This window comes from Lupinus angustifolius, chromosome LG12 (assembly GCF_001865875.1).
Source record: "Lupinus angustifolius cultivar Tanjil chromosome LG12, LupAngTanjil_v1.0, whole genome shotgun sequence".
Lineage (NCBI taxonomy): Eukaryota > Viridiplantae > Streptophyta > Magnoliopsida > Fabales > Fabaceae > Lupinus > Lupinus angustifolius.
Window position 1 is genome coordinate 1,898,891 of NC_032020.1, and position 24,147 is coordinate 1,923,037.

The 24,147-nt window shown below is 32.4% G+C and overlaps 1 pseudogene; it reads left to right on the forward strand.

Moving 5' to 3' along the window:
• Nucleotides 13,670-23,910, forward strand: LOC109361669 (annotated as a pseudogene).

Consider the following 24,147-nt stretch of genomic DNA (forward strand, 5'->3'; position numbering starts at 1 on the left):
CTAAGGGCTTTTGGTTTTACTGAGACCTTCATAAAGTGGATCAACATTATTCTCCACTCTGCAAAACTCTCAATTAATGTTAATGGCCAAAACATGGATTTTTTCAACTATTGTAGAGGTGTTAGGCAGGGCGACCCTCTCTCTCCCATTATGTTTTGTCTGATAGAGGATGTTCTAAGTAGAGGAATTGCTGAACTTGTTGTTGAGAACAAGATGAGACCTATTTTTGGCTCTAGGAACCTGCAACTTCCTAGTCATATACTTTATGCATATGACATATTAATCTTCTATAGGGGTATTAAAAGAGAGCTTGCTAGCCTCAAGCAACTTCTTGCTGATTATGTTGAAACCTCAGGCCAAAACATCAATCCTTCAAAGTGTAAATTCTACATGCCAAAGCTACTCCAAGGAAGATTGCTAACCTATCCTCTTCTTTAGGCTTTCTAGCTGGATCTCTTCCTTTCAACTACTTGGGGGTCCCCATATTCAAAGGTAAGCCTAAAAAGGTTCACCTTAAGTCCATTGCTGAAAAAATCACTCATAAGTTGGCCAAATGGAAGGGTTTAACATTGTTAATAATGGGAAGGGTTGAACTTGTCAAATCAGTGATTCATAGTATGCTGGTTTATAGCTTTCACATCTATACTTGGCCTTCTAAGTTGATTAAGCATCTGAATTCTTGTATAAGATATTTCATATGGTCTGGTGATATAAAGATCAAAAAATTGTTAATTATTGCTTGGGCTTAAGTTTGCTCCCCTTATAAGATGGATGGATGGCTTAGGCATCAAGTCTCTCAAGAAGATGAATCAGTCTGCTCTTATTAAACTTGCTCGGGAAAGAAGGACTTCTCATTAGGCATGGGTCGTTCTATACAGAACAAGATTTGGGGATTCCTACAATCCTTCAAGCAGATTCTTCAAATCCTCTGTTTGGCATGATATAAAGAAAAATTGGCAGATAACAATAATTCACTCAAGATGGTTAATTGGAAATGGTCAGCAAACAAACTTCTGGACTGATAATTGGCTGGGAAAGCCTTTGGTTAACTCTCTTAACATCCCTCAGGAATGGCACTATTATCTCAAGGCTTCAGTGGCTGATTTCATACATGACTCGAAATGAATAATTCCAAACTAGATGGCTCAAGACTTCCCTCATATAACTCTCCAAATATCAAGAACAATCACTTCTTCTATGGAAGACAACCTCATATGGCAGGATTCAAATGAGGGGAAGCTAACTCTTAAAGAGGCTTATCATTGCATTACCCTTATCATTCATCCTCTTAACTGGTGCAAATCCATCTGGCCTGCCTCAATTCCTCCCTCTAAATCCTTCACAACTTGGAGATTGATCAAAGGGAAAATACCAACTTATGAGAATATCCAGAAAAGAGGTTGCTCTTTGGTTTCCAAATACAATCTTTGCAAGGCTAGTATGTAAAGCTCTCATCAGTTATTTCTCTTATGCTATTTTGCAGTTTATCTATGGCAATGGATAAGTAGCCTCTTCTCAATTAAAATTGATACATGAACCTTCTCAAGCATTCTACTAGCTTCTAATTTTTTTTTCAGCATTCAACTTATGTAGTTGGTGGCTGCTGCTATTGTGCACACTATCAATACTATCTGGTATTGCAGAAACCATGATAGATTTCAAGACATAAGCATCACCTTGTCTAAGTCCATGGTTAGAATTAAATCAGCAATCACTCTCTTGGGCAACACATCAACAGCCACTATAAGTTCATCCTTACAGGAGTTTTCAATCTTCAAATCTATCAATGTCAAAATTAATTATAAAACTGCTCCTACAATCATAAAGGTCACATGGCTCCTTCCTTCTTGGAATAATGTGAAAATCAACTCAGATGGAGCTGCTAAAGGAATCCCTGGTCAATCAGGAGGGGGTGCAATTTTCAGGAATTCAAAAGAAGATTGTCTATCTTGCGTTTCTAATTACTTTGGGGTCAATCAGGAGGGGGTGCAATTTGCTAATAAACAAGGTTGGAACTCCATATGGTTAGAGTGTGATTGTTCTTTGGTGGTAGATATATTCAAAGGAAAGGGCACAGTTCCTTGGAAGCTTTGTAATAGATAGATTAGATGTTGCAATATAACATTTTCTATGAATTTCTCTATATCTCACATTTATAGGGAAGATAACTCTTGTGATGATAAACGTGCTAACTTTGGTATTTCTTCTAAGATTTTTTCTTTATAGAATGAAATTCCAAGCTTTGTTTAAGATGACTTCTATAGAAACAAGTTAGGCTTGCCTAACTATAGATTCACTTTTAAGTAATCTCCTTGTAATCAATCTTATTCAATATAGTATGTGGGGTGCTTTGCCACCTTTTGCTTAAAGAAATGGCTTTGTCATGATGTTTGCCAAGTGAACCCTAGTCTTGCAATGAACTAGCTTGATTCTTCCTTCTTCTACTTGATATCTTAAGAAGTCATAATTGGTCTCTATGTGTTTACTCCTACCATGAGAATTTGGGTTCTTTTCCAAGTCAATTGTTGATTTGTTGTCTATAATTAATTCCATAGCATCTTCACCTTTTATGCTCAATTCGAGTAACAAAGATGAAATCCATAGTGCTTGGCAAGTAGTGGAATAAGCTGATATGTATTCAACTTCACAAGTTGAGAGAGTCACTACCTTCTGCTTCTTAGAGCATTAGGAGTTTGGTGTTCCAACTATCATGAAGACATACCCTATATTGCTGTTTCTATCCAACACATCACCACACCAGACTATGTTAGAGTAGGCCACAAGATGTAAGCTAATCTTTTCATCTTGGCGAGGAAATACAATGCCAAAGTCTAGAGTTCCTCTTAGGTATGTTAAAATCCTTTTCACTGCTATCATGTGAGAGTGTCTTGAATCACTCATGAACCTACTGATCATGCCAACACCATAAGAGATCCATGGTCTAGTATGACAAATGTACCTCAAACTTCCAACAATTTGCCTAAATAGAGTTCCATCAACAACAACCTCATTCTCAAAGTGATTTAGCTTCAAATTCATCTTAGTTGGTGTTTCTGAAGTGTTGCAATTCAACATGTTGAACTTGGTTAATATCTCAAGCAAGTACTTCCTTTGGTGCATGAATAGCCCTTTTCGAGTGTATTGAAACTGAAGACCAAGAAAAATGAGAGTATGCCTAGATGAATCATCTCAAAATTCACCTTTTAGGCTACTCTTTAAACCTTCTATTCCTTTTGAGCTGCTCCATGTTATTAATAAGTCATCCACATACAAGTAGATGAAAAAAATTTGACCATTCTAATCTCGGGACTTAATGTACATACCATATTCTACTGAATATTTCTGGAATCTTGAGTCAGATAGGAATGTACATACCATATTGTTGAAGAAACTCTTGATTTTTGTATCGGATACCTTACCGATGGTGATTTCGTGGAGATTCCAAAGCCTTGGAATGCAAAAAAAAAAAATTGGTAAAGGTATTAATGGGAATGAAATATTGACTATAACAAGAACCGAATTCGAGCAAACGCACTTATATGTTTATATAATGCCGATGAGGTTGAGCCATATGTTAAAATACACAAGGAGATTCTAGGGAAGTCTTATCCAAGTAAGAATGAAAATTGGATTTCCAAATAGCATAATCGGTGTTTCATAAAGTGGCTAAAAAATCACATTGATGAGGATTTGAATATAAATGCACATTCGGTTTCCGAAATATTGAAATGGTTAACCAATAGTCCAAGTATTCATGTCTTATCCTACACTGGTTACCTAATTAATGATTTCACATTTTATACAAAAAAACAAGATGATCAAAGTAAATTGCAAAATAGTAGTGCGACTCTTGTTGCTCTAACTTTACATATGTCAACTGCAAAAGATAGAAACTCAATATATGCGAACATCTCATACTTTGGGAGATTGAACAAATATGGGAATTGGATTTCAAAATGTTTCAGATGCTGGTTTTTTATTGTATGAGGGTTGATAACAACAATGACTTTCGAGTGTATGAGTTAGGGTTCATGCAGGTGGATCTTAATAGGCCAGGATATAAAGATGAGAAATTTATTCTAGCATCACAGGCTCAAAAAGTATTCTATGTTAGTGACCCAACTAATATGAAATGGTCAATTGTTCTTTTAACTAACAAAATAATCGTCAATAATATTGATGACCAAGAATATGAAGATATTAATGAAGATGATCCTTTTATTGGGACATATCAGTCGCGTGAGAGCGGACCAACTACGAATAATGATTTATATATAAGAGATTATCATAATGAAGGGCTTTGGTAGAATCAATATGTTCCTCCAAACAAGGATGATCTTACAAGCCAAAAACAATCAAAGAAAAGGAAAACGTAGATGCAAGTAGACTTTGTATAATTATAGCTTAATTTTGATTGTTTGTAATTTGTATAATTTTTTTTCTTTGTAATTTGCATAATTTTATTTGTAATTATGTACTCTATCAAAAAATAATTGGCATGATATTCATTGTTTGTAGTTTGTATTGTATTGATGTTAATAAAACAAACTTTTGGTCTGTATTAATGTGTTTGTGCTGTTGAGAATGTTTGTGTTGCTAATAAATGTATATGCATGTATTAATTTCTACAAGTCAACAGCGAATTCTAGGGGAAGCTGTGGAATGTACTATTGTAAATGATTAATACAATAGCGCTTTTTCTAGATTGCGTTGTTTTATATTCTTATTACAACAGTGTTGTGTGTTGCGTTGTTGCATTAAGGTATTGTTTAAGAATATTTATGAATAATAAACACCTTTCTACTAATGCGTTGTTATACATATGCAATACAACAACGCAAGAATAAGCGATGTTAATAACGCCTATAAAATAAGTTGTTTATGTATGACATATATGACAGCGCTTTATGTATGATGTATTGTTGTATTTATGCAACATATGACAATGTTTTTTTGTGTGATTCGATGTTTTATATATGCAATGCCACATTGTATTAGAAACGTTGTTAATTATGACAATATTACTACTGCGGCCAAACAGGAAGCACATGAAATTGTTGTTATACATCTAAAAACACGTTGTTGAAATGTAACTCTAGCGTAGTGGTTTCATAAGTCAACCAAATGGATCAATTATGAATTTGAAGATCTAGAAAGGTTCCCAATGTTACAATATTCTAGAGCACAATAATTTAATTTTTTGACACGTTGGTTATTTAGAGGTTTATGTCGTCTATGTGATGTTTAGAAGGTAGGCTTCAATGGTCAAGTCTTCGGTCTTCATAGGGAACTCTTTTAGAAGCAAAAAATCATGCTGCTATGGCTCTATTGGGATAATTTATTCAAATATGGCACCTTTTCCCTAATGTTTGCAATTGGATCCCATTATATTGGTAATAAGAATACTCACCATCAAGAGGGCTAAGGAGTGTTCTAGGTGTATCAGTGAATAACAATTACTCCATATTATTAGGTATCCTCTTTCCCATTTCATTTTTTACTATAATAATAGTAATTCCTTTTGAATACTAATAAATAATAGTGATTAAAAAATAATTTTCATTTAAAAAATATCTTAAATATTTTTTTATAGGTTTTGATAGTACGGTCATAGCACATAATGTATCTTTCTTCCCACTCCGAGTGAGAAAATGATGTATAATCAGTGTCAAACCTTTGTTATTAATTTCACCTTCGTAAAAATATATTCCTTATAGGATTTGATAGTATGGTCATGATTCATGACGTCTCTTTCTTCCTACTCCAAACATGAACATAATGTAAGATCAATGTCAAACTTTTTGCTATTAATTTCACTTTCTTAAAAATAAATTATTTATAATAATTAAATCTTATATATTTCTTATAAGATTATATAGTAGAACCATGACTTATGTCGTCTCTTTGTTCCTGCTTCAAGCGAAAACATGATGTATACTTTCTTAAAGGTAAATTATTTCTAAATTTATTCTTTTAAATCTTAAATATTTTTATGGGATATGATAGTATGGTCGTGGTCCATGTCGTCTTTTGCTTTCTAGGAAGTTGGCGTACAACTAGTGTCAAACCTTTGCTATTGATTCCATGAAATTAAATTAAAATAATTATATCATTTTTAAATGAAATGAAAAAATAAAATCAAAATAATTAACTAACATTATACTCAGAACTACGTAGTCTTGATTTCCATATTGCACTTAGAGATACGTAGGAGCAAGATAAACTCTTGTAAGATACAAAAATAAAAAATAGATTATTTTGTTCTTGTAAACAATTTTTTTTTGAAAATAAATCAAGGGTATAAAAATCTATGCAATTAGCGAGGATAACCTTTTATTATGGGAGAACGTGGTGGTAATACATTCTTTGATCCATGATTGAATCTCGTGCTCAATACTATTATTTAAAAGACTACATTTTCAAAATTGAGCTTAAAAGATAGATTTCTATGTTTTAACCATATAAAATGTAGTAGCGATTCTAAATCTCTTGCGAGAGGATGAAATCGAGTTCAACCTCTTCCTAAATTGTAGAGCTAGTAAGCAACCGAAAATCGAATGGTGGCATTCATGATACATGTAATTTAAATGAAATTTTAAATGATGCACGAAATACATGTAATACTATTCCTAAGCACATACTACTTCAAAAACGCATGACATTCATCTTAATAAAAATTACTTAAGGACACATGGAAGATATGAGGATGTAATTTTGATGCATATGATTCATGAAAATGCATGAGATGTATCTAAAGAATACATGTAATTTTTTTTTAAAATACATGAGACTACTTGAAAAATAAAATTTATGATGAATATGATTTGAAATGCTTTAAGAGGTATGAAGTGATTTATTTTGTTTTTTTTAAGATAATGCATATGGCGATTTACGATAATACATGAAATGATATGATGATTCCATATGAAATGGTAATGTGTGGAATACATTTTTTGAATGATGTATTTTTTACTTTTTAACTAAATGATTGCATTGTTGAATGGTGGATGATAGGATGAATAAATGATTTAATGTTTGAATGATTTATTTTTTATTTTTGAATAAATTAATGATGGATGAATATGTGAACAAATTGATAAATCTTTGAATGATGTATTTTTTCTTTAATAATGAATGGGTGAAGTTTAATTTTCATGAATATATGTATGATGATGTAAAAAATACATGATGTATGCCCTTAGGGTTAAAGACCTTATTTTTTTAGCAATGTGGCTTTCATTGTAAAATATGATATACCCAAATGGGTCCTACCAAAGGGTATTTCTTTTGTATGTAATGTACTGCTATTACGACACATGAATATCAAAGTGCAATAATAAGCTACACCACTCAGGGTTGGTTGATGATGAGGTCACCTTATTTAAGAGACATAATTCCTAATTCATAACATCGAAAATAAGGTGATTTTCTTGTCTCGCACAATGTACACCACATTGGGTTTTTGAAATGACTTAAAGCCACACAAATATGTTAGAATCCTAGGGTATATCTATCATGGAATCCTTAAAAGGTTCTAGATTCATGTTAATGGTCTCCATATAGAATCCAATATTGAAGAAAGGATACCCCAAGTATCATCGGTTAGAAATGAGAGATTACCTTGTGATGTGCCTAACTCACGATACCACTAACAATATAGGTGGTCCGTCAAGCTAATACAAGTGAAACTCATTGTCCCTACCTGCAAAGTGGATGTCCCTCCTATCTTATAATAATCTCTAATACCCAGGTATAGGGCATTTGTGTGTGTCGAGAAGCAAGTGTACACAATATTGTATGTGTGGGAAGTATACATACTTTTATTTTTATTTTTTATATAAATAATAAAAATCTCTAAACAGATGTCGAACAAGTGAGATTGTAATATCTTGTTAGTTGACAAAAAAGTTAAACTTTTCAAGATATAGATATATCCATGTAATCAATGGTTTTGGGCCCAAAATTCATATTAGTGTTTCTAGTGGAGTCGCCAGCTGTCATGCACGACATGTCGGATTCCACGACTAGGAAGAGGTAATGCAAATAATAGGATTTCCATCATTTTCCAAATGATTGGAGTTACCACTACATTTCTATAGATAAAACTCAGAAAATTCTCTTTATTCCTAATTTAGATTATTTTTATATTTAAACCATATTTCAGAGATTTGTGAGTCATTTCTAGATCAAGATTTTGATAAGACAAATTGCAAGTATATGATTTCATTGTCAAGTAATAGAAGATATTAATCTCACGAAGACTGAAAAGTTCCTTTAATTCTATCAATTAATTATATCTGACTCTAAAATGGATTAAAATTAAATTTAGAATAATGGAATGCTTGACAATAATAATTATGGAAACAGTAAAAGCATTGAGATTTACATTAGGAAGAGTTCTCAGGATAAGATTATCGTCTTTACACTCGCAAATCCTTGATTTTTCTTCTTTTCATGAACTTTAAGTTATGAGGGTAAATTTCTCTTTGGTATGTCTCTTTCTCTCTCGAGATCCGACATGTGTACTCAATTGAAGTCACACATACTCTCATGATATAGTTATTAATTGAATCATTTACTTAGATCTTTCTATCCAGTTATTTTGTAGCAACCCAAGGGAATTCATAGATAATCCCCAAGAATCCTAGGACAATTCTCGTGAGTAGGATTCTAGATTGAATAATTGAATGATCGGATAGTTGGGTTCACGTTTTGATCCTTCCTTAATATATCTAAGAGGTGCAACTTCTTGGCCACACAACTCACACAAATAAGACCTCAATTTAATGATTAAAATCACAACACTCAATAAAATAGAAGTAGAAACACGTATTTATTGAATGTAAAAGTGCATAAATCCTATCTTAGAAACAAAGATAATTATTCACTCATTATGGAGATGAGATTACAAAATTCTAATGAGAACATGGAGAAAATAGAAATGTCAAACCTAAGTAGATTAAAATGTGTCTCCATCTTTGAGGGAAAATCCTCATTTATCATATTTACAAGGGATCAAGCTAAGCCCAACAAATTCATTCTTAAAATTTGAAAATTAGGAACAAATTTGGTCAATCCATGACCATGAGCCAACACACGGCTTGGCTGTGGATCATGGCCTCCATTGGATGTCTTCTAGCAGTCGCCCAATACATGCCATGGGTCCAACGTACACAGTCATGGTCCAGGGCATGGCTTGGCCATGGAAATCTCTGAGTCAGGGATGAAATTCATCAATTAACATATTATCGTGGGTCTATGCACGACTTAACCATATTGTGTGCCTTCACTTTTCGTCGCTTTTTTCATTATACGCTCAATGACATCCTTCACTATATTTGATTCCATGCTTTGACCTTCCGTTGGTCCTTTAATTTGCCTTCTCATGGTCCCAACACCTATTTCATTTCTTCTTGCATCAAATCTCTGCTCTTTTTAGCTTGAAACTATTTATCTTATACAAGACAACAAAAAACACATGCTCAAACCGAAGAAAGAGAAATAAAGGCTAAAAATTATCCTAATGTCCTAATTATGTTCTAGAATACGAGTTAAATGCAATACAAATTTAGCATAATTTCACACACATCAGAATTATAATAGTTTCTCGTCCGCCCATAATAAGACCATACCCTCATTAAAAGCTGAGATTAATTTATAACTTATACTTGTTTAAATACTTACTATTTTTTATTATTTATTAAATGACTAAAATTATACTTTTTATTTTATATCTAGCAAGAGTTTATCTTACTCTCATGTATTCTTATGTGCAATAATAAATCAAGACTTACATAGGTCTTAGGTTAAAATGGTTTTGTTTGTTATGGTGATTTCTCTTATATCAATATTAAGACAAAAAACTAATGTCAATCGTAGTTCTTTATCCACAGCTCGAGAGATGGAAGTAGCAGCCATATATTAGTTACCACATCTCAATACAAAGAGAGAGAAAGCAAGATAATGATTATATATGTTCTTCTGATATTTAAAGATTTTTATTAAATTATTATGATAAAATAAAAATATGACACTTTGCTTCATCCACCATTCCCACTTTGAAAGAGGAAGGTAAATGGCCTAAGTCTAGTATCACATTTTAACTTGAAGGGGTGTAAGATATGGATCTTCATCTCTAATATCCTTTTAATCCTTATTGCACTTTTATAACTATTATTTAATTAATTATGAGTTCTAGTATTTTTACATTAATTTTTTTCTATTCAATATTTATTTACTTAATCTTTATCATAAAATAGTTATTATATTTTATTTAAGTTGTTTACTCTTTTTGTTGTAATTAGAAGATTTAAATTTTATGACCAAATAGTTTTATAGAAAAGATCAAGGTTTAGTTTTAGAAAAATAATATTTTTTTATATTTAATTTTGGGATAAAGATCAAGAGAGAAATGTTGTATTTATTACATATTATATTATTATCATTTATAAAAATTGGATTTTTACAATTATTATATTATTATTATTTATAAAAAATAGATTTTTATAATTATTATTCAATATATAAACAATGAAGAAAGAAAAAAAGGGAACAAGAAAATGAAAAAAAAAAAACACATGTGCATGAAGTAGAAAAGAAAATAAAAAACAATGTGGGAACAAACAACAATTAAACCATGACATAAAGTTTAAACCACAGTTTTGGCATGTTTTCAAACTGTGTTACGTTCTAAGTGAGTGTGGCATTTTTTTAATAAACTAATGGTTTGTTACATTTGATCACAAAAGAAACAAATGTGGACTAAAATATATAAAGACTTAGACCATGATTCTGAAAACCTCTTTTAGGCTGAAGGTCACATTTATGACATGTTGGGCTACACTATTATAGACTAGTTTCATGTCATGATTTTTACGAATCACTTTTAGCCCATGGTTTTTAAAATTTTCTTTATATTTAGACCATAGCTTTTACAACGAGTTTTAGGCCGAAATTATTTTAAAATTATTTTATATGTGATTAAACTACTATTTTCAAAAAGACTTTTTTCCAAGTCTTTCTTTTTCCAATTAAGACTAACACATGTTGTACACAATAAAATAAGCATTACAAGTGAAGTGATAAATTATTTTTTATGGAAGATACATGCATTTTATCACTCATTAGCACAAATAAAGTTCAACAAGTGTACAACCTAAACAATTTATTAGTTTTAGTTTTTTATAAGTAATGATAAATATATTTTACATAAATAAATAATGATTAATTTATTAAGTTCCATATTTATAAATAATAAGAAATATTTTCTTTTTATAACTAAATAAATGAATAATTAAAATTAAATAATAAAAAATAAACTTTTTGAATATATTAACTTAAAGAGCTAAAGAGGATGATTAAGGTCCAATGTTTCTCTCAACATAGGATGATAGCAATGAGGTCATGTCCTCTATATATTCAAGCGGAGGCACCATAGTGGACATAAATATATTCATTCTCTTGGAGAGAGTAGGTGGCTTATAACAAATGTTTTAATTTTATTTAAACTTTTAATAAAAATATTTAAAGATTGAAAAAGTAGGCACGGTTAATATCATGTATTCTATCTTCTTGATTTGAGACATATTATCGAATATAAGGCTCATATTTCACACTCTTGGGTGTGGATGACGAAGTACGATTAAACATTGCCACCACAACTTAAAAACAATTTTCACCCTAGAACTATGTATATTATTTTTTACATATTATATATTATATATTATTATTAAATATTATATTATATATGATATGTTATATATTATAAGTTATATGTTATATATAAAAAACAATTTTTTTATGTTCATTGTTTTTAAACTATTACTCATGCATTAATTTTTACGTTTATTATTATTATTATTATTATTATTATTATTATTTATAAACAATTTTATATTTATAACCTTGAACAATATTTTTTTTTAAATAAATTAATTATTTGAGTTGTTTAAATTAATCAATTCGAACTTAGCCGATTATTTAGTGAACTTTAATTAAACTCAAGATAAAAAAATAACTTGTATCGAATTCAAGTCGAGTTTCAAGCTGAGAAAATATGAATTGAAGTGAGCTTTAGTTTGAATCGATTTAGCTTGACTCTTACCCTACATAGGAGTAAGGTAACTCTTATCCGGTGTAAAAATGGAAATAAAATAAAATTTATGTCCCTTAATAAATAACTATATAAAAATAAATAAATATTTAAACAAACCTAAAATAATTAGATTCATCCAATTATTAAGGAGTACCAATAAGGATTTTCTCACCCTTTTGAACTCTATGTGCTCTAGCCATGAGACAATTGTATTTTTCCAATTTAGACTCCCACATATGGTAACAATAAAATAGGCATTATAGGTAAAAGGTAATGAATTATTTTTTATGAGAAATATATGCATTTTCTTATTCATTAGGTAACTAAAGTTCAACAATTGTATGACCTCCCCAATTTATTAGTTTTGATTTGGTATAAATAATAATAATAAGTTTACATAAATAAATAATGATCAATTTATTAACTTTCATTTTTTATACATAATTAGAAATATTTTAATTTCATAAATAAATAATTAAATTATAATTAAATTAAAATGAAAATGTTTTAATATATTACCTTAAAGAGGTAAATAGAAAGATTAAGCCCCAATGTTTTCTATGTTATCTTAACTTTTTTATGATAAAAAATTAGTAATGATTTAATGGTAGGTAGGGAAAAGGTCATATTTCTATCTTTTGAAATTAAGACACAATAAGGAATATATGGCTATTATTTTATTCTCTTGAAGTGGTAGGTAAATAGTGATAATGTTAGACTTTCCTTTAAACTTACAATAAAAGTCATTATAGATTGAAAGAGTGAACATGATCAATATCATGTTTTCTATCTCCTTAAGGTGAGGCCCCATTATGATTAACATTGTTTATTCTCTTTTAATATTTATATAACAATAATCACTACAACTATCAAAACATTTCTTTTATAGAAGTATCTATATATCAATTTTCTATTTAACATGAGGATAAGAAGGAACAAAATAACTCTTCTCATTCTAAAAAATTAATTTTTGTCACATAATAAATAGCAATAAAAAGTAAATATTTAAACAAGTCCATTCATGGTGTTAATAAGAATATCATGTAAGTACAAGCAAATATGATATTAATATTTTTCCGAACTGTAATTGACTCTCAAATATCCAAAATTTAGTTCAAATACCATATTTTTTAATTGTAAAAGCCGACATGATTAATTGGGTATAATAAGGGGTGCTAATAAGGGTTTTCTTACCCTTTTCATCAAAGAACAAAAATCCTCAGTCCAAAAAAATTATATATCCATGTCTTATAATTAATTTTTATCAAATAATATAAAAATATTAATTTCTATTTTTAAGATTATCTTTTTTAACTAAATGATACTTTTGAATTAGATATGACATAAAACGTAACAAATGGTCTCCATTCTAATTCACAACCCTGCATGTTCTAGCCAAGGTTTATTTTGACGAGGGAAACAAGAAGTCAACAAGTTTTAGTGGTTAAAAGTTCCTGCTCTACACAAATATGCTTGAAAAATATATAGAAATTTAGAGTAAATACAAATATGAATTGGAAAAATCGAGGGAAACAATCTCATAATCATTTCCAGGCTATAGACAAGCTCCTAACTATGGTATTATTTCGGTTGCTAATAACAATATTAATTGTTCCCTTTCTGTTTTCCTCTATTGTCTCTAGTTACTTATTGAATGACATCAAAAAATGGTGTAGCCAAACCCCTAACCCTAAGCCATGTGAGTACTATTTGACCAATAATGCTTTCAACCAAACCATAAAAAACAAGTCTGATTTTCTTAAAGTGTCCATACAACTCGCCTTAGATCAAGCACAAAAAGGCCAAGAAAACATTCACTCACTTGATCCTAAGTTCCGGAACTCTCAAGAAAAAGCTGCATGGGCTAATTGCCTTCAGCTCTATGAGAACACCATTCAAACGCTCAACAAAACCATAGACCCTAACACAAAGTTCACACAAGTTGATGTTCAAACATGGCTCAGCACAGCTCTAACAAACCTTGTCTTTGAACAAAATGCAAAGATGGGTTAATTGACCTTGGTGTTTCAGATTCTGTGTTACCTTTGTTCTCCAATAATGTTACTAAGTTGATAAGCAATACCTTGTCTTTGAACAAGGTTCCTGACCAACAACAAAGTTACAAAGATGGGTTTCCAACATGGGTCAAGCCCAGAGACGGGAAGCTGTTGCGATCATATGCAATTGCTCAGGCTAATGTGGTGGTTGCGAAAGATGGGTCAGGCAAATACAAAACAGTGAAAGAAGCAATTGATGGTGCACCACAGAGTAGCAATGACAGGTATGTTATATATGTGAAGAAAGGTACATACAATGAACAAATTGTGATAAAAGCAAAGAATATCATGTTGGTAGGAGATGGTATTGGCAAGACCATTATCACAGGTAGCAAAAGCGTTGCAGGGGGAAGCACAACCCTCGATTCCGCCACGGTTGGTAAGCAAATTCATATGCTGCCATAATATTTTAATAACTTACATATGTTTTTAGTGATGGACTAATAGTAAATATTTGTAGTGTTTTCCATAAACCCATATGACTTATCGGTATCATTGAACTTTTTATACCATTGTCTTTGGAAGTTTGTTTCAATCTATATATTGACTTATTTAATCTATATACTAAATTTTTGTTACCTGTGGTTAAGAATCTTTTGGATTGGTTCATACAAACTTTCTCATTTAAGTCACCATTCAGAAAAGTGGTCTTTACGTCCATTTGGTGAAGCTCTAAGTCATAATGAGCCACCAAAGCTATAACAATTCTTAAAGAATATTTTTTAGAAACTGGAGAGAAAATTTGTTTATAATCAATTCTCTTTTTTTGAGTGAAATCCTTGGCGACAAGTCTAGCCTTATATCTTTTAATGTTATCTTTCGAGTCACACTTGGTCTTAAAGACTCATTTGCAACCAACTCATTTTGAACTCTCGAACAACTAAGTTAGATACCAAACTTTATTATCACCCATTGATTTTCACTCTTCTTTCATAGCATTGAGTCACTTTTCAGAATTCTTACTTTCCATGGCTTGTATGAACGAGACTAGATCATTATCAATGCTCAAGTTACATTTATGTTCAAGTGAATATACAATATAATTGTTAGAAATAGCTTATCTTTTTTGTCTTTCAAACCTTCTTAATGATATTTCTTGTGGTTCTTCTATCATTTTATAATTGACGACTTCATTAATCGACTCATTAACTATTTGTTCATCTTGTGGGTTTTTGGGTATTATCTTGTTGTGTATGTGTGTTATTTGACGGTAATATAACCAGAGGAACAACAACCTGATGAGACACCTTCCGTGAAGAAGATTTATCAGAGGTCTTCATAATATACACCTTTCATGATTTATCACTCCCACTGATTTGATCATTCTCAATGAACCTAGCATTTTCAGACTCGTATTCTCGTATTATGTTTAGGACAATAAAATCTATACATTTTTGACTTTTAGAATAGCCGATAAAGAAACCACTAATGGTTCTTGCATCAAGATTATTTTCATCTGGATTGTACACCTTTACTTCTAGTGAACAATACCAACAATGGGGATGTCTCAAACTGGATTTCCTACCAGTCTATAACTCATCGGGAGTTTTAGGAACTACCTTGTTGGGAACTCAATTTAGCATATACACAGTGGTCCTTAATGTGTAAATCCACAATGATAAAGGTAAATCATGATGACTTAACAACACCATATTCTTGCGATGTCTAAGACATAGTGTATGGAGCATATATGCCTCGACTTTCGAGAAACTTTATAAAAATGGTCCTCAACATTGTCCATTCTCATTATATTTTTCATAATATTCACCATCTTTATACAATCCAATCTAGAAACAGAAACCAAGTTCTAGGCACATGACACTCTTTTCTATATCTAAATAGTTTTCACTATCTAGGTCAATCTGTATGTCCCAATTCCATGAACTTGTGTCTTCATTCTTCTCTCAATGTAAAGAAACTTCTCAGTTTTCTATGTTCATATGGAAATGAATCCTTACACAATATGTGACATATGAGTTGTTGTGCTAGAGTTTAATCACCTAGTATTATTAGGAACCTCACTAAGAAATGATTCATCTATAACAGAAACAAAATATTTATCTTTCATTTCGAATCATTTTTTCCTTTTAGGGCAATCCTTCTTATAGTGCTCATTCTTCTTACAAAATAAGCACTTCATCTTTTTATGGGTTTTCCATTCTTTAATATGGATCTTTTCCTTTCCCTTTCCTTTGTTCCTATTGCTTGGTTTGACTCTAATGGTTCTAGTTGTTTCCTAAATGGACAAGTGGATGAGTCATTCTTAATTTTCTTTAACCTCCCCTCCTCTTAAACAGGCATGACTTTTAGTTCTTGAAAATTTTATTTTTCTTTGATGTTGTTGTAGTCCACTTGAAATTGGCCAAACTCAACAAGAAGGGAGTTAAGGATAATCTCTACTAAGAATGCTTCTCTTACTTTCATCCCCATATCATTCATTTTCGCAACCAGATTTGCCATGCTAGTTACATAATCATGAACTTGTTGCGACTAGTCAAACTTTTTGGTTGTCAATTATGTCATGAGATTTCCCACCACAGACTTATCAGTAATGCCTGATTGAGAGTACTCCTTGATCATCCTCATTAATTCCCAAGCATTATTCGTTTTAGGCATAGATGACTTGATATTGTTAGATATTGACATTATCATCAAGCTAAGATTCAACCTGTTTAACTGCTCCCAAGCCTCAAATAGAGTGTTGTCTACCTCCGAGTTGGTCTCAGTTATGGGTGATACATTATCCATAACGATGGTCAAGTCCAACTCCATCAAACCTAGTAGGAACTAGATTTGTTCGCAACAATCAACATAATTCAAACAAGTATGCTTAAAACTTTAATGTCGTTAAATACATGAGGAAATCCACCTTTAGTGATCAAGATATACATTATAATTAATGAAAAAACAAAATTAGTTATTCTTATGGCATCATAATCTTCATTACATACAATGATCTACCTATGGGTGATCAAGATATACATCATAATTTTAATTGTAATTAATATCAGTATCAACAACTAGTTTTCATACAAGTATAAATATTTCTCATTTTCAGCGAGATAGTGACATTATGAAATACATGAAAGTGCTACAATTTTCATTGAAAATAATTAAATTCAGATTAAACCAAATAGAACAACTCACAATCATTTCATTTCATAATAATAAGTCTTTGGTTCCATTTTAATGTACACATGATTCAATTCTAGAAACACAAGGAATGTATCCCTAACCTGATGTTCTGATACAAATTGTTAGTATAACATTTTATGAGTGTTTAATGATTCATAAGAACCCTTTAATTGAGACTTTAATATTATGATATTCACATGTAATAAAAGAAGAGATCGAAGAATATCTGGTTTCATTTCGGTTTCTCTTCTACTGCACTTTATGGTTGCTTTTATTTTCACCTCTCCGCCTTCCCTTTATATGTTTCTCGATTATTAGAAACTCAATTTTTTTCCTTCTCTATATAGGGTTACACTTTCCTTACTCGGCCACTAATAGTTCTCTAATTCTCACTTTGTATTTCTACTCCTAAGATAGCAAACAATAAAATGACTTTCTCAATGCATAAGTGCTCTATTTATACAAGGGTGTAGGAAAAGTTATTGGAGAAAATAACTCACTCACTATGATGGAGACTACCCATAAAGTGAGAAGGGAGAGAGTTAAAAACACACCCCCACTAATTTGATTCATTAATTGACAACAATCATCACATTAGTCACTTTTATTCAAATTACTAACTTTCCAAAAACATGAATTACTAATTCTTAAATTAATCTAACAAAGGAAACAAATTAAAAAATTTACATTGGCAAATTAAATTATTAGCCACAATTTGACTGAAGTTAATTTACGTAGATGAATTGAAATGGGAGTCTACAAAATTGAAAACGAGAGCACATAGACTTGTCTTAGTACAAAGCTAAAGAAGGAGACGAGCTAAGTGTAACAAGCAAAAAGAAACATATTGTTAAGGATAGAGCACAATGTTCAGTGTGAGAGGAAAAAAACCACGGGCGATCAAGAGCAAAATTCCACTATGTAAAAAAGAAGAGTACAAGAAATCCTCTTATAATGATGAGGACAAATGACAATATTTTTTCTCACAAATACTCTCTCAAATGGAACAAGAATTCTCACCAAGAATGCACTCACAATATATGTGTAAATGAAAGAGATGTTGTGTGTTGTGAAGATGATTTTGAAGCTCTCTATATGTGTCCTTTTATAGGCAAGCAAAGTCTTGGTATCTTGGATTCCAAGCATTGGATGCTTGGAAACAAAGCCATAAAAGTGACATAAAATGCCCTTAAAGAGAGCCATAAAATTGTCATAAAATTCTTTTAAGGCATAGTAATGAGAGGCATCTAACAATCTCCACCTTGGCTCGAATTTGATAAGTTGCTCATCGCCAAATAATGCCCCGAAGGGCACTCAAGTGCTGTAGAGACCAACCAAGTCCAAGCAAAGTTGGAACTTGGTATTCGGAAGTGGCTTGGTAAGTATATCTGCTGGATTCTCTGATGTGTGAATCTTTTCCACCATAATTTCACCAATAGCAACAATATCTCGGATAAAGTGACGTTTTATATCAATGTGTTTGGTCTTGTCATGATAACGATTATTCCTGGTCAAATGAATAGCACTTTGACTATCACAAAACACTGTAAGAACACCCTGTATTAGACCAAGTTCATTTACCAAACCTCGGAGCCAAATAGCCTCCTTCACACCCTCCGTTGCTGAAATATATTCTGCTTCAGTCGTAGACAATGCAACAATGGACTGAAGAGTAGCTTTCCAGCTAATAGCACTATAACAGAGAGTAAAGATGTAACCAGAAAGAGACCTCCTACTGTCAATATCACCACCATAATCCGAATCAACATAACCTACAACGTCATCAGTTGTAGCCTTGTTTCTGTCAAATACCAAGCCAATACCAGAAGTACCTTTTAGATACCGAAAAATCCATTTTACAGCACTCCAATGATCCTTTCCAGGATTATGCATATATCGACTTACCATGCTAACAGCATATGCTAAATCAGGTCTAGTGCACACCATAGCATACATAAGACTACCAACTGCACTAGCATAAGGAATATGTGACATACGCTCCATCTCTTCCTCTGTATGTGGGCAAAGATCTAAAGATAACTTGAAATGTGCAGCAAGTGGAGTAGAAACAGGTTTACAATTATTCATATTAAACCTTTCAAGCACTCTTTCAATATATTTCTCTTGGGATAAAAACAATTTACCAGCTTGACGATCCCTGTGAATCTCCATACCAAGAATTTTCTTGGCTGCACCTAATTCTTTCATCTCAAACTCATTATTGAGTTGAATTTTCAATTTCCGGATCAAAGACTTGTCACGTGAAGCAATTAGCATATCATCAACATACAGTAACAAGTATATGAATGATTCATTTGGAAATTTCTGGAAATAAATACAGTCATCAAATTGACTCCTGCAATAACCTTGCCCAATCATAAAAGAATCAAACCTCATGTACCATTGTCTGGGAGCTTGCTTAAGGCCATATAATGATTTCTTCAATCGACAGACAAGATGCTCCTTATCAGGAACAATAAATCCTTCAGGTTGTTCCATGTAAATTTCTTCTTCCAGCTCTCCATGTAGAAAAGCTGTCTTTACATCAAGTTGCTCCAACTCCAAATCAAATAAAGCAACAAAAGCAAGCAAAACACGAATAGAAGTATGACGAACAACAGGTGAGAATATCTCATTAAAGTCAATACCTTCCTTTTGATTAAAACCTTTAACAACTAGTCGTGCTTTGCATCTTGGATCTTCAACCCCGGGAATACCGTCTTTCTTCTTATAGATCCATTTACATCGTAATGGTCGTTTGCCTTCGGGAAGCTCTGTCAAAGCCCAAGTACCATTCTTATGAAGACTTTCAATCTCTTCATTCATAGCCACTAGCCACTGTGACGAATCAACACAAGAAACAGCTTCTGTATAGCTGGCAGGTTCAACATCATCATTTACCTCTTGTGCAACTGACATTGCATAAGCAATTAAATTATCACCATCAGTGTATCTAGCTGGCCTTTTAATTAGTCTTCTGGTTCTGTCTCGAGCAATACAATAATCATCTTCTTGCTGATGAATAGGAGAAGTTGTACTGTCATCACAATCAACATAATGATCATCAATGCTAGATTGATTTGTAGAGGAAGATGGAACATCAACATTAGGAACTGTAGGTTTCACTATCAACTCCACCTTCTCGCTAGTACCCTGCAGATTACCTGTACTAGTAGAAGAAGACACAATAGATTGTTTTCCAGAAGATAAAAATGCATCCTCATTAAAAGTCACATCTCTGCTAAGAATTAATTTCCGTGACTTTGCATCAGAATACCATAAGCGATATCCTTTAGACTCAGATGCATAACCAAGAAATATGCACTCAACAGCTCTTGGAGCTAATTTACCATCATTAACATGTGCATAAGCAGGACATCCAAAGATTCTTAAGTTAGAATAATCAACAGGATTACCTGACCAAATTTCTTCTGGGATTTTGAAATCAAGTGCTGAATGTGGAGAACGATTAACCAGGTAACAAGCAGTAGATGCTGCTTCAGCCCAAAATTCACGCCGATGCCATAACCCAGCATTTGAGAGCATACAACGAACTCTCTCAAGTAGAGTCCTGTTCATCCGTTCTGCAACACCATTTTGTTGAGGATTTCTTGGAATAGTTTTGTGTCTAGCAATACCATTTTTTGTGCAGAACTCATTAAAATCACCATTGCAGAACTCTAATCCATTGTCTGTTCTAAGCTTCTTCACTTTCTTCCCTGTCTGGGTTTCAACAAGAGTTTTCCACTTCTTGAAAGTGGAGAAAGTCTCATTTTTATGCTGCAGAAAATAAACCCAAACTTTGCGAGAAAAATCATCAATGATGGTCATCATATAGCGACATCCTCCATGAGAAGGAAATTTAGAAGGCCCCCAAAGGTCAGAATGAATATAATCAAGAATACCTTTGGTACGGTGAGTTGCAGTGGAGAAACTAACCTTTTTCTGTTTCCCAAAAACACAATGTTTACAAAAATCCAATTTACCAATGCCATGTTTACCAAGATGACCTTGTTTGCTTAGAAGGTGCATACCTTTTTCACTCATATGGCCCAGGCGCATGTGCCATAATTTGGTAATGTCATTATCATGCATTGAAGAAGATACAGCTGTTGAACCTGTCACAACAGAACCTTGCAAGACATATAAACTACCAATCCGGTTAGCTTTCAATAATACCATAGCACCTTTCAATACCTTTAGAACTCCACCTTCAGCTGAATACCTACACCCGAGAGACTCTAGGGTGCCAAGAGAAATTAAGTTCCGCTTCAAATCTGGAATATAGCGGACATTAGCCAAGGTTCTGACAACACCGTCATGAGCCTTGATCTGAATAGTACCTATTCCTGCAACTTTGCATTGGGTATCATTGCCCATCAAAACAACACCACTGTCAACATGTTCAAAAGTGGTGAATAAGTCCTTATAAGGACACATATGAAAAGTACATCCAGAATCAAGAATCCATTCTGTTTTACTCCTATTATTATAAGAGACAACAGATAAAAGAATATCACCGTCAGAATTGGCTTCAATATTAGCAGCTTCAGAGGATTGTTGAAATTTTCCCTTATCTTGTTTTTCTTGTTTTTTCTTTAAGATAAAACAATCAGGAATGTCATGCCCCGGTTTCTTGCAATAGCGACAAGTTTTGTTGGATTTGCGACCTCTGGATTTGGATCTGAACTTTTTATAATTGGTACTCCCTTTTTCTTGAGTTCTACCTCGAACACTTAAGCCCTCACCCTTGTCCACAGAATTAACTTCAAGATCAAATTTTTCTTTGGACAATAAATTAGATTTAACATCTTCAAAGGATAAGGTATCATTATTTCCATACAACATGATTTCTTTGAAGTGCTTATAGGTAGAAGGTAAAGAGACAACCAACAAAACAGCTTTGTCTTCATCTTCAATATTAATATCAATATTTTGCATATCCATAATAATAGAATTAAACTCATCAAGATGAGTTTGAATAGGAGTACCTTCAACCATACGAATGGTGTATAACCGTTCTTTGAGACGAAGCTTGTTTGCGAGGCTCTTGGTCATGTATAAAGTTTCTAACTTCAGCCACAAAGCCGCAGCGGTTTCTTCATTGGCAACCTCACGAAGAACCTCCTTCGACAAACAAAGTTGAATTGTTGAAAGCGCCTTTTCATCCAACTCGTCCCATTGATCATCGGTCATGGAAACTGGTTTCTTTGACTTCCCATCTAAAGCTTTCTTTAATCCGCTCTGGATAAGAACGGCCCTCATTTGGACTCGCCAAATAGAAAAGCTAATTTTGCCATCAAACTTCTCAATGTCAAATTTTGCAGACATTTTGAAATTCTCAATTTAGTAAGAGCTCTGATTCCACTTGTTAAGGTTAGAGCACAATGCGGAAGCACAGGATTGAATCAATTGAGAACAAAAGAGAAGCAAGTAAAGGATAAAGAAAATAACACACAAGATTTAACGTGAAAAAACCCCTCAGTGTGAGAGAAAAAAACCACGGGCGATCAAGAGCAAACTTCCACTATGTAAAAAAGAAGAGTACAAGAAATCCTCTTATAATGATGAGGACAAATGACAATATTTTTCCTCACAAATACTCTCTCAAATGGAACAAGAATTCTCACCAAGAATGCACTCACAATATATGTGTAAATGAAAGAGATGTTGTGTGTTGTGAAGATGATTTTGAAGTTCTTATATGTGTCCTTTTATAGGTAAGCAAAGTCTTGGTATCTTGGATATGAAGCATTGGATGCTTGGAAACAAAGCCATAAAAGTGACATAAAATGCCATTAAAGAGAGCCATAAAATAGTTATAAAATTATTTTAAGGCATAGAAATGAGAGGCATCTAACACATATAATGCCTTCTCTAGATTAGACAAAATTACATTTTATTTTTTTGTTAAATTCTAATTTATATATTTCTTTCAAAAATGACATGAGAGTACCCTTATAATGTGTCACAGTTCTATATATAAAGCTAAGGTAAGGGAATGCCTACTGAAAAGTTGTAATTGTCTATCAATTTCTAATAAATAGATATGGTGAATTTTGACTCTTTGAAGAAAATGATAATCAACTATTTTTTTCAGGTGTTGATGAGTATGGATTTATGGCTCAATACATCACATTTAGAAACGCCGCAGGAGCAGCACGTAACCAAGCTGTGGCATTACGTTCTAACTCAGATCATTCAGTATTTTACAAATGTGGCTTTGAAGGTTACCAAGACACACTATTTGCTCAATCAGGGAGACAATTTTATAGGGAATGTGACATCTATGGTACAGTTGATTTTATCTTTGGTGCTGCAGCTTCTGTTTTTCAAAATTGCAACATTTATGCAAGAAATGGTCCTCAAAATACAGTAACAATTACAGCTCAAGGTCGAATGGAAGGGAAATTTCGCATTGGATACTTTATGCTACGTTGAATATAAAAACACAGGTCCAGGTTCCTCCACCAAAAAACGAGTGAAATGGAGGGGTTATGAGGTTATTACTAGTGCATCTAAGGCTAAGCCATATACAGTTGGAAGCTTTATTGATGGTAATTCATGGTTATTGGCCACTGGGGTGCCTTTTACTTCCGGACTTTAAATTGTATTACAAGTTTATACACTGTGAACATTTCCTATTTCATGTAAAATTCTTCTTTTTTGTACCACCATGTACTATGTTTGTGTATATGGCATGAAGAATAAATAAATTTGTTATTCATATCTAGGAGAATTTATCTCGTTAGGCCAATTAAATAGTGATATTTGTCACCATATTTTGTATTCTCTATCTCATCAGTTCATAAACCAGAAAATGCACTGTACCATTACGTTCTCATATTCACCCTCATAAAC